Genomic DNA, 9,619 nt, shown 5'->3' with positions numbered 1-9,619 from the left:
CCTGTCTAAGAAGTAAAGTCAGAGCAACCGTTCAGAGGTTGAGTCGTAAATGGAACGTTAAGAATGGATAGCACATTCCAGCGTTTGCTAAGTAGGACATCCAGGAATCTTTGCATGAATGTCAACATTCCACCATATTGACATCAGGGAATGCGCAGAGGAGGCGCCGTTGAGACGATACAAAAATTGAATACATAGTCCTACTACTTGTCTCTTGCTGTGCAGAACGTTGTGAGGTGGAGCATTCTTAAACGCTGATGTTTTAGCATTATTCCAACTTTATTTACACTTTTCACATGACATGGCGTGCACCAGCACTGCCGTTTTAACATGGCGTAAAACTTCCAGCTATTCTACATGGCAGACACGTGATTGCGCGTGATGACACTCCAACTTCTTTTGGGTAAATATGCCACTTTTGCTCTTGCCTTTCTGCTTCTTTGGGTGGGTTCAGGCAGCGTTCAAGCAACATTTAAAGGTGCACTGTGTAAGATGGTGGCCAGTATTTCAATTAGCTGCTCCTTGAAACTATGTTGCCTATTGCCAAATTTAATCTTTTCCTGAATATTTAACAAATGATAAACTAGGCCTAATATTTACTAGTATGACCAAAGTACAAAGTGTGTTTTGCAGGCACTGGCGATTCTAGGGGGGGGCAGGGGGTGGCCAGGGCCACCCCTGGGACGCTATTGTCCACCCTACTGGCCACCCTTGATTCGACAAGTAATTAATAAAAAAATATATTTTTAAAAGTGCAAAAAATAAATATACAATAATAACAACAGTATAAGACCAATAATAGGTAATTATCAGGTAATCATTCAAGTTCGTCAACCCAACAACAAACAAGAGAAAACGGTCAATCCATGGTGATCGCTGGCTGACAGATCTAGGGTCAGTTTTACACTTTTACTAACACGACAGTCGTTGGACTGATGCTGCACAAGGCTGATTTCTGATCAGTAGGCTTACACGAGATGACCACTGCGTGTCGCCTGCTGCCCCTATAGTCGCTTATTTATCGTGAAAGATCTGGCAACCCCGCACCAGCGATGCTGAGGAGCACTGTGTCACCTGCAGTTCCTTCACGAGAGACCGCATCCACTAACTGCCTGGACAGTCTAATTTGGACAATAAGGTATGGCAATTTAATGATTTGTTGATTGTCTGAATGTGTTGGAAAACCTAATTTTGAAAACTTTATGCAAGTATTAGCAGCCAGGAAGAGCCAAAATACGAGATAGCTACACGAAACAACAACATGACTAAATGAGAGCAAGTTAGTGTTGTGGCAGCTGCAAACCAAGTTAGTAGCACAGCACAATCCTAACGTGCACGTCAGTTTATTTTTTTGTTGATAACAGGATAGTTAATATGAAACCGTTTGGATAGGGACATGGCATGGATAGCATTGGCCCATTGGCCACACATTGGAAAGGGTAGTCGGTTGTTATCTACAGTCAGGATCGGTAGGCAGACGTCAGTACCTAGCTCGAAACCTAGCATGTGAAATGAACTAATGGAGTATGGAGTAATGAACTAAGCTGGACTATGATTGTTGTGATGCCTTCTCTCAGTGAGAAGCTTCTCCTTTGCTTCTTCGATTGTCTTGACTTTTCTTGGAGTTTAAATCAAACTTAAATAAAGTCGGAGTAAGTCATAGTAAAGAGCACCTCTGCCTCTTTAGAGTAAGCAAGTTCACATCAGTCACAGATGTGTTGCCTAAACCCACAGCGCTAGTCCACTTCAGAGTATGACTCCCCCCCCCCAATAGCTACATTTGCGGTACATATTTGACCTCATATGTGTCAATATATCGTAATCCTTTTGTTCAAACGTACTTACTTACTTAACCCCATCACGCCATTCGGCGCATAGGGCAGCAACAAAGTCTCTCCATTTCGGTCTGTCTGTAGCCAACTTCTCGATGGTCCCCCCCGTTTGTTCAAACGTAGCGAAAATAAATCGTCACGCACACAAAATCATGGTACAGACGTGAGTTTGTTCACCAACGAAATTCACGTCATGTAATTTCTTTGCTAAAACCCTGCAGCCACGGCTTTAGAATCAGCCACTGCTCACAGCTGTAATTGCCTTGCAGGCCGACGGCGCCTCAGACTTGAAATTCACGTCATGTAATTTCTTTGTTAAAACCATATGCCACTGCTTTGACATCTGACACTGTCAACATCAATAATATAGGTTTTTTTTGTATTCTGACATTGTTGAATGAAGTCAAAGTTGTTACTCTAAGGGGAACCACGAACACAAAACTCATGAACACAACATGTGTCAGTGTTTCCCACAGAAATTTTGGAAACTATGGGGGCAGCCGGGGTTTATTTTGTCCGGGTGGGGGGGGGGGTTGGGCGGGGGGGGGGGGGGGGGTCTTCTGACACGGGCCTTTCGCGGGTTGTATTCTTGCAGCGTAAATGCAAAACGGCAAAACAATGACTACAGTATGACATTGGCGCATGGAGAAATTGTAGGCCTGGGCCTATATTTCAGCCATTTATATTTTGAGAAATAAGGCTACATAAGATTTTACCCATGACTTGTATAATAGTAGTACATTGTCATTGTCAAAAAATGCAGTACAGTGAATAATTTCTGTTTACAACACAGTTTCATTCGTCCCTCATGCAGGGGTCTGGGAAACAATAAAACAAAATAGGAGCAGAGATAAGAATTTAAGAGCACTGTGAAATTGTTAACGCATAGATAAAAAGGGTATTAGAGGGTAGGCTATGCCTTTTCCCCCACACATATCTGTAGGCGTACACATTCTACATGAGGGGTGCTGGTCACAGGGCCAGTTTTTTTCCAAATTCCTCCCATTAAAAGGGCTGAACAACATATTACACATTTATGTCTATATTCACATTCATTACACATTAATTTCTATATGCAGCCCGATGTCTCCTCTGCTGTGTCAATGAAGGTCTGTCACCAAACTCATTACAACTGTAAAACAAAGCCTAGGGAGTGTTAGTAAACTCATCCCAACTGTCCCTCCTCTGAAGGTTTTTTTTATATTGCTCCCAAACCCAAGTAAACTACAACAACTTGACTAGGCTTTTGATCCCTGTCTTTCAAGCACTTGTGGTTCTCTCTATAGCAGGGGTGCCCAACCTTTTTTTAACCAAGATCTACTTTTGAAGTTGATGGTCTGCCGTGATCTACCAAGTCAAATTTAAGGATGTCAGTATGAAAATTTAAGACCACCATTTATTAATCACCATTATTATGAACAAAATGTTTTTAGTAGGCTACTATGGCCGTATCTTTTCAGTGTGTTTTTAAAGTGTGTTGAATAGCCTATCTTTACAAAGCAATGCAGCACTGATAGTATGCAGAGATAATTTCAGTCATACACAAGTCATAAACAACTGAAACAATTTCAAAATGATAAACATTTGGAATATAAAAGGCACATAGACCCTATTTCTAAAATATGATGAAGCATTATCATGCCTTCGGTGGTATAGGCTACAAATTAACTACAAATAACTGTGCGATCAGCAGCGTTCTGATGTATGGGTCTTTGGTGTGGTACTCGGGCTCCACAAAAGCAGACCAGCAGGCACTCCAGCGTGTGGTAAAAACAGCACAGAGAATCACTGGGACACCTCTCCCAGAGATAGGTACAATCTACACCACACGCTGTCTACGAAGAGTGCAAAACATCTTGCAAGTCACCACCCTGCTTACCACCTGTTCCAACTGCTTCCCTCAGGCAGAAGATACAGGTCATTACAGGCACGAACTACAAGACTTTCTAATAGCCTGTACCCTGAAGCCATTAGACTGCTTAATTCTAGTGCTCTTACATAGGTCTCTGGTCATGTTGTTCTGTGTTTTTTTTTTCCTTTTAAGGGATGGCACTTAGGCCTACTGTAACATCCTATTGATTTTGTGTATTCATACATGTGTGCGTGTGTGCGTGTGTGTGTGTGTGTGTGTGTGTGTGTGTGTGTGTGTGTGTGTGTGTGTGTGTGTGTGTGTGTGTGTGTGTGTGTGTGTGTGTGTTGTGTGCACCTTAAAAATATCAACAGCACTGGGTTATTAACTTTGAATTGTGGGGAGAGGATCACATTTTTATATTTTACTGTTTTTGATTTACTTGATTAATTTGTTAATACTCATATTATTACTATTATTTACTTTAATTTATTATACTTCATGATATACTTCATGAATTTAAACTTTATTTGACTAGGCCTACTTCTTTTTGGTTACTTCTATAGGCCTTCAAACTACGCAGTGTTGTTGCTCCACCCACAATTTCGTTGACTTCATTGACAATGACAATAAACTCCTTGAATCTTGAATCTTGAATCTTGAAATTAAAAAGGGCTCAGAAATTCACCATTTGTTATGGGTAAATAGTAGGCTACTATGAGAGAGAGAGAGAGAGACAGAGAGAGAGAGAGAGAGAGAGAGAGAGAGAGAGAGAGAGAGAGAGAGAGAGAGAGCAAGAGCAAGCAACGAGAGAACTCATTGGATTGGTTAACACCCCTGTTAAGAGTGACTTCTTCTATGAAGGTTTTTTTTTCAGCTCTCTGGGACAGTAGCACAGCAAAGGCTTTCTATTGTGAGTTTGGCCAATCGTTTTGTCCACAACTGAAGCAATAAACAGCACAAATTGAAGTGAATTCCATACATGTCAACAACTAACATTTCCCTTACACGCGGCACGCGATGTAAACGCAGTTAGCGATGATGCATGCGACTAGCGATTTGGACGAAGATCCTCGCATATCGGCGTGTCATGCGCACATGTTCTGTTACTCACCCGATGATACTCGTGTGCACACATGAATCAACTGTAATACCCTTACGGTCACTTCCTAATGCTTTCCCCTCATTCTGTGTTACCGTGGGACTACTTATCTAACCAATACAGAGTCTATAGGATGTATTTACTCCAGGAGGAAAATGCGAAGGAAATTCAAAATCGTAATTCAAATCGTTTTTAACAAAAACGGATATCGTTTAAAAAAAAAAAAAAGTTTTTTTTTTTTTTTTTTTTTTTTTTTACATTTTCGTAAACTATGGCGGCCAAATTTAAACTATGGCGGGCCGCCATAGTTTCCTCAATGTATGGGAAACACTGTGTGTACTCTGCCAATTCGACAATAATCCCTCTGGTATTGTAGCCAGTTACTATGCTTAGAAGTGAGTTGATTGAATGATTAATTGGTTGCATTGATTTGATTACATTTCCTCCAGTGAGTGACATTAAGATGAAGAGAAGAAACGATATTGAGAGCTTCTTTATCAAGAAAAAAAAAAGAGTCAGAGTCAGCTACAGCCAGTACCAGCACCAGTGCAGATGCCCACACAAGCCAGCAGCCTAGGGATAGTGTTGATGAGCAGTCCACTACCCCAATACAAGATGGTAGGTTGTGCATGGAAAGTTTGAATTAGTTACATGTAGCCCTTTCATGCACACCGTTCAACCAGTGAAACACTGTTATTGTCATCAAAAAGGTTCTGTCATAGTGCCACACTACATAACACAGGGTCTTTAGTAATACACTATGGTAACTCTGGTAACGACAAAGGTATAACGCCATGCATTAAAGGGTTTAACAGCTGACAAATGTTGAGACAGAAGATGATGAACTAAAGATTTGTATTAGGGCCAAAACATACCAAGGCGGAACGGAACGGTCGCAGGGCGGACGCGGTCTTTCTGCTTAGTTTTGGCCGGCGTGCTTTTCTCTGCCTTGCACACTGACAGCGTCGGCGTGCGCTGCCAGTCCCATTCAAAACCCTCCCCACAGCCAAAGCTAGCATGCTACTTTGCCATTCATTTGAATGAGACACCGCCGGTCGCCGGCGTGAAAAATACGCTCGAGTTCTATTTTCCAAATCCAGCGCGGCGCGGAGCCGGCTCCCGCGCCGCTGACGCCCGACTACCGCCGGTTGGTGTGTAAGGACAGATAGGTTTCAATGTATTTTCACTGACGCCGGTAAAAAACGCGGCCGTTCCGCGCCGCTTTACCGCCTTGGTGTGTCAGACCCCTTATATGTATATGTGCATGGACCTGTCTGTCTGTCTGTCTGTCTGTCTGTCTGTCATTTTAAACTATCCTTGTATTACCACAGTTGACCAGCCACATTTGGAGGAGGAGGAGACGGACTGTGAATCTGTGTTGTCTGGATCTCCACCTACTGAGCATGGTATGTCAGGTTCAGGTGCAGGTCCTTCACGAGAGACCGCATCCACTAACTGCCTGGACAGTCTAATTTGGACAATAAGGTATGGCAATTTAATGATTTGTTGATTGTCTGAATGTGTTGGAAAACCTAATTTTGAAAACTTTATGCAAGTATTAGCAGCCAGGAAGAGCCAAAATACGAGATAGCTACACGAAACAACAACATGACTAAATGAGAGCAAGTTAGTGTTGTGGCAGCTGCAAACCAAGTTAGTAGCACAGCACAATTCTAACGTGCACGTCAGTTTATTTTTTTGTTGATAACAGGATAGTTAATATGAAACCGTTTGGATAGGGACATGGCATGGATAGCATTGGCCCATTGGCCACACATTGGAAAGGGTAGTCGGTTGTTATCTACAGTCAGGATCGGTAGGCAGATGTCAGTACCTAGCTCGAAACCTAGCATGTGAAATGAACTAATGGAGTATGGAGTAATGAACTAAGCTGGACTATGATTGTTGTGATGCCTTCTCTCAGTGAGAAGCTTCTCCTTTGCTTCTTCGATTGTCTTGACTTTTCTTGGAGTTTAAATCAAACTTAAATAAAGTCGGAGTAAGTCATAGTAAAGAGCACCTCTGCCTCTTTAGAGTAAGCAAGTTCACATCAGTCACAGATGTGTTGCCTAAACCCACAGCGCTAGTCCACTTCAGAGTATGACTCCCCCCCCCCCAATAGCTAAATTTGCGGTACATATTTGACCTCAAATGTGTCAATATATCGTAATCCTTTTGTTCAAACGTAGCGAAAATAAATCGTCACGCACACAAAATCATGGTACAGATGTGAGTTTGTTCACCAACGAAATTCACGTTATGTAATTTCTTTGCTAAAACCCTGCAGCGACGGCTTTAGAATCAGCCACTGCTCACAGCTGTAATTGCCTTGCAGGCCGACGGCGCCTCAGACTTGAAATTCACGTCATGTAATTTCTTTGTTAAAACCATATGCCACTGCTTTGACATCTGACACTGTCAACATCAATAATATAGGTTTTTTTTGTATTCTGACATTGTTGAATGAAGTCAAAGTTGTTACTCTAAGGGGAACCACGAACACAAAACTCATGAACACAACATGTGTACTCTGCCAATTCGACAATAATCCCTCTGATATTGTAGCCAGTTACTATGCTTAGAAGTGAGTTGATTGAATGATTAATTGGTTGCATTGATTTGATTACATTTCCTCCAGTGAGTGACATTAAGATGAAGAGAAGAAACGATATTGAGAGCTTCTTTATCAAGAAAAAAAAAGAGTCAGAGTCAGCTACAGCCAGTACCAGCACCAGTGCAGATGCCCACACAAGCCAGCAGCCTAGGGATAGTGTTGATGAGCAGTCCACTACCCCAATACAAGATGGTAGGTTGTGCATGGAAAGTTTGAATTAGTTACATGTAGCCCTTTCATGCACACCGTTCAACCAGTGAAACACTGTTATTGTCATCAAAAAGGTTCTGTCATAGTGCCACACTACATAACACAGGGTCTTTAGTAATACACTATGGTAACTCTGGTAACGACAAAGGTATAACGCCATGCATTAAAGGGCTTAACAGCTGACAAATGTTGAGACAGAAGATGATGAACTAAAGATTTGTATTATATGTATATGTGCATGGACCTGTCTGTCTGTCTGTCTGTCTGTCTGTCATTTTAAACTATCCTTGTATTACCACAGTTGACCAGCCACATTTGGAGGAGGAGGAGACGGACTGTGAATCTGTGTTGTCTGGATCTCCACCTCCCGGCCTTTGGCAAATCAGACCATGCCGCTGTCATGCTGCTACCGAAGTATAAACAACGACTTCGTCGAGAGGCTCCTTCCACGAGAGAGGTTAGCCGCTGGTCAGATCATTCAGAAGCTTTGCTTCAAGATGCGCTGGCTGATGTGGATTGGGACATGTTTAGGGAGAGCTCCGACAGCATAGACGAATTCACTGACGTGGTGACGTGCTTCATCTCAGAACTGGCCTCTAACATCATTCCCACGGTAACTGTGAAAATCTACCCAAATCAGAAGCCATGGGTCGACAGATCTATTCGTGAAGCCCTGAACGCACGAACAACTGCGTATAACGAATGTCTTTTATCTGGAAATATGGCGCCATATAAATCAACTTGTTATGAGCTCAGAAAAGCAGTGAAGCTGGCCAAGAAAAGATATCGAGAGAAAGTTGAGTTGAATCTGAGTAACAACGACAGTAGAAGTGTATGGCAGGGGTTGAAAATGATCACTGATTATGAAAGACCCCCTCTCACCATGGCTGCGGACTCAACGCTGGTCAACGAGCTCAACGCATTCTATGCGCGCTTTGAGGTCAGTGACGACGAGCGCACTCACAGTAACGCACGTGTTTTTAACAGCGCAAGTGATGCAATTGATGTACACACCGGTGTTTGTCCTCTACCATCAGTGTCTATGCACGATGTTAGAAGAGTACTTAAGCAAGTAAACGGCAGAAAGGCAGCTGGGCCAGATGGTATTCCTGGAAGGTTGTTAAAATCTTGTGCTGATCAACTTGCTCCTGTCTTCACAACAATATTCAATCTGTCCTTAGCCAGCTCCACTGTTCCCAATTGTTTTAAAAGGTCAACTATCATACCCGTACCCAAAAAGGCCAATCCAAGCTGTTTGAATGACTACCGCCCCATTGCTTTTAACATCTGTTGTAATGAAGTGCTTTGAGAAGCTTGTTAAAAATATAATCTGCTCTTCTGTCCCTGGCTCATTAGACCCCCTTCAATTTGCCTATCGTGAAAATAGGAGCACTGATGATGCCATCTCCCATGTCCTTCACACCACCCTTTCTCACCTGGATAAAGGACAGGGCAACTATGCAAGACTACTATTCATTGACTACAGCTCAGCATTTAATACCATCGTGCCCTCAAAACTAGTATCCAAGCTGAAAAACATTGGACTTTGTCATTCTCTATGTGCATGGATACTCAACTTCTTGTCAAACAGACCTCAGGCAGTGAAGATTGGCAACTGCTCCTCTAGCATAATCTCCCTCAACATCGGCGCGCCGCAAGGTTGCGTTCTCAGCCCTCTGTTGTACTCCCTTTATACCCATGACTGCTCAGCTATCCACAGCTCCAATTCCATCGTGAAATTTGCAGATGACACAGTGGTGGTAGGACTCATCTCCAACAACGATGAAACAGCCTACCTAAATGAGGTTGAGATGTTGTCATCCTGGTGTGCAGAGAACAGTTTAGAGCTCAACGTCACCAAAACCAAAGAACTTGTGGTGGACTACAGAAGAGGAAAAGATCAGAAGAACTATGCTCAACTGGAAATCTTTGGTACCCCTGTGGAAAGTATCTAGGCGTCAACATTTCTGAAGATCTGTCTTGGTCACCTCACATCACCACCGTAGTGAAAA

General features: G+C 42.6%; 1 long non-coding RNA gene across 1 annotated transcript; it reads left to right on the top strand.

Annotated features, from left to right (window-relative positions):
* The first annotated feature begins 863 nt into the window (after window positions 1-863).
* Window positions 864-6,199, top strand: LOC134467418 (uncharacterized). Its single transcript, XR_010038537.1, has 3 exons — window positions 864-1,138; window positions 5,233-5,401; window positions 6,115-6,199. It is a non-coding gene; the product is annotated as an uncharacterized LOC134467418 (long non-coding RNA).
* Window positions 6,200-9,619: the final 3,420 nt, after the last annotated feature.

The sequence above is a fragment of the Engraulis encrasicolus genome, chromosome 17 (genome assembly GCF_034702125.1).
Source record: "Engraulis encrasicolus isolate BLACKSEA-1 chromosome 17, IST_EnEncr_1.0, whole genome shotgun sequence".
Taxonomy (NCBI): Eukaryota; Metazoa; Chordata; class Actinopteri; order Clupeiformes; family Engraulidae; genus Engraulis; species Engraulis encrasicolus.
Note: the sequence above shows the minus strand (reverse complement) of the source record. Positions and strands in the feature narration are given on the sequence as shown.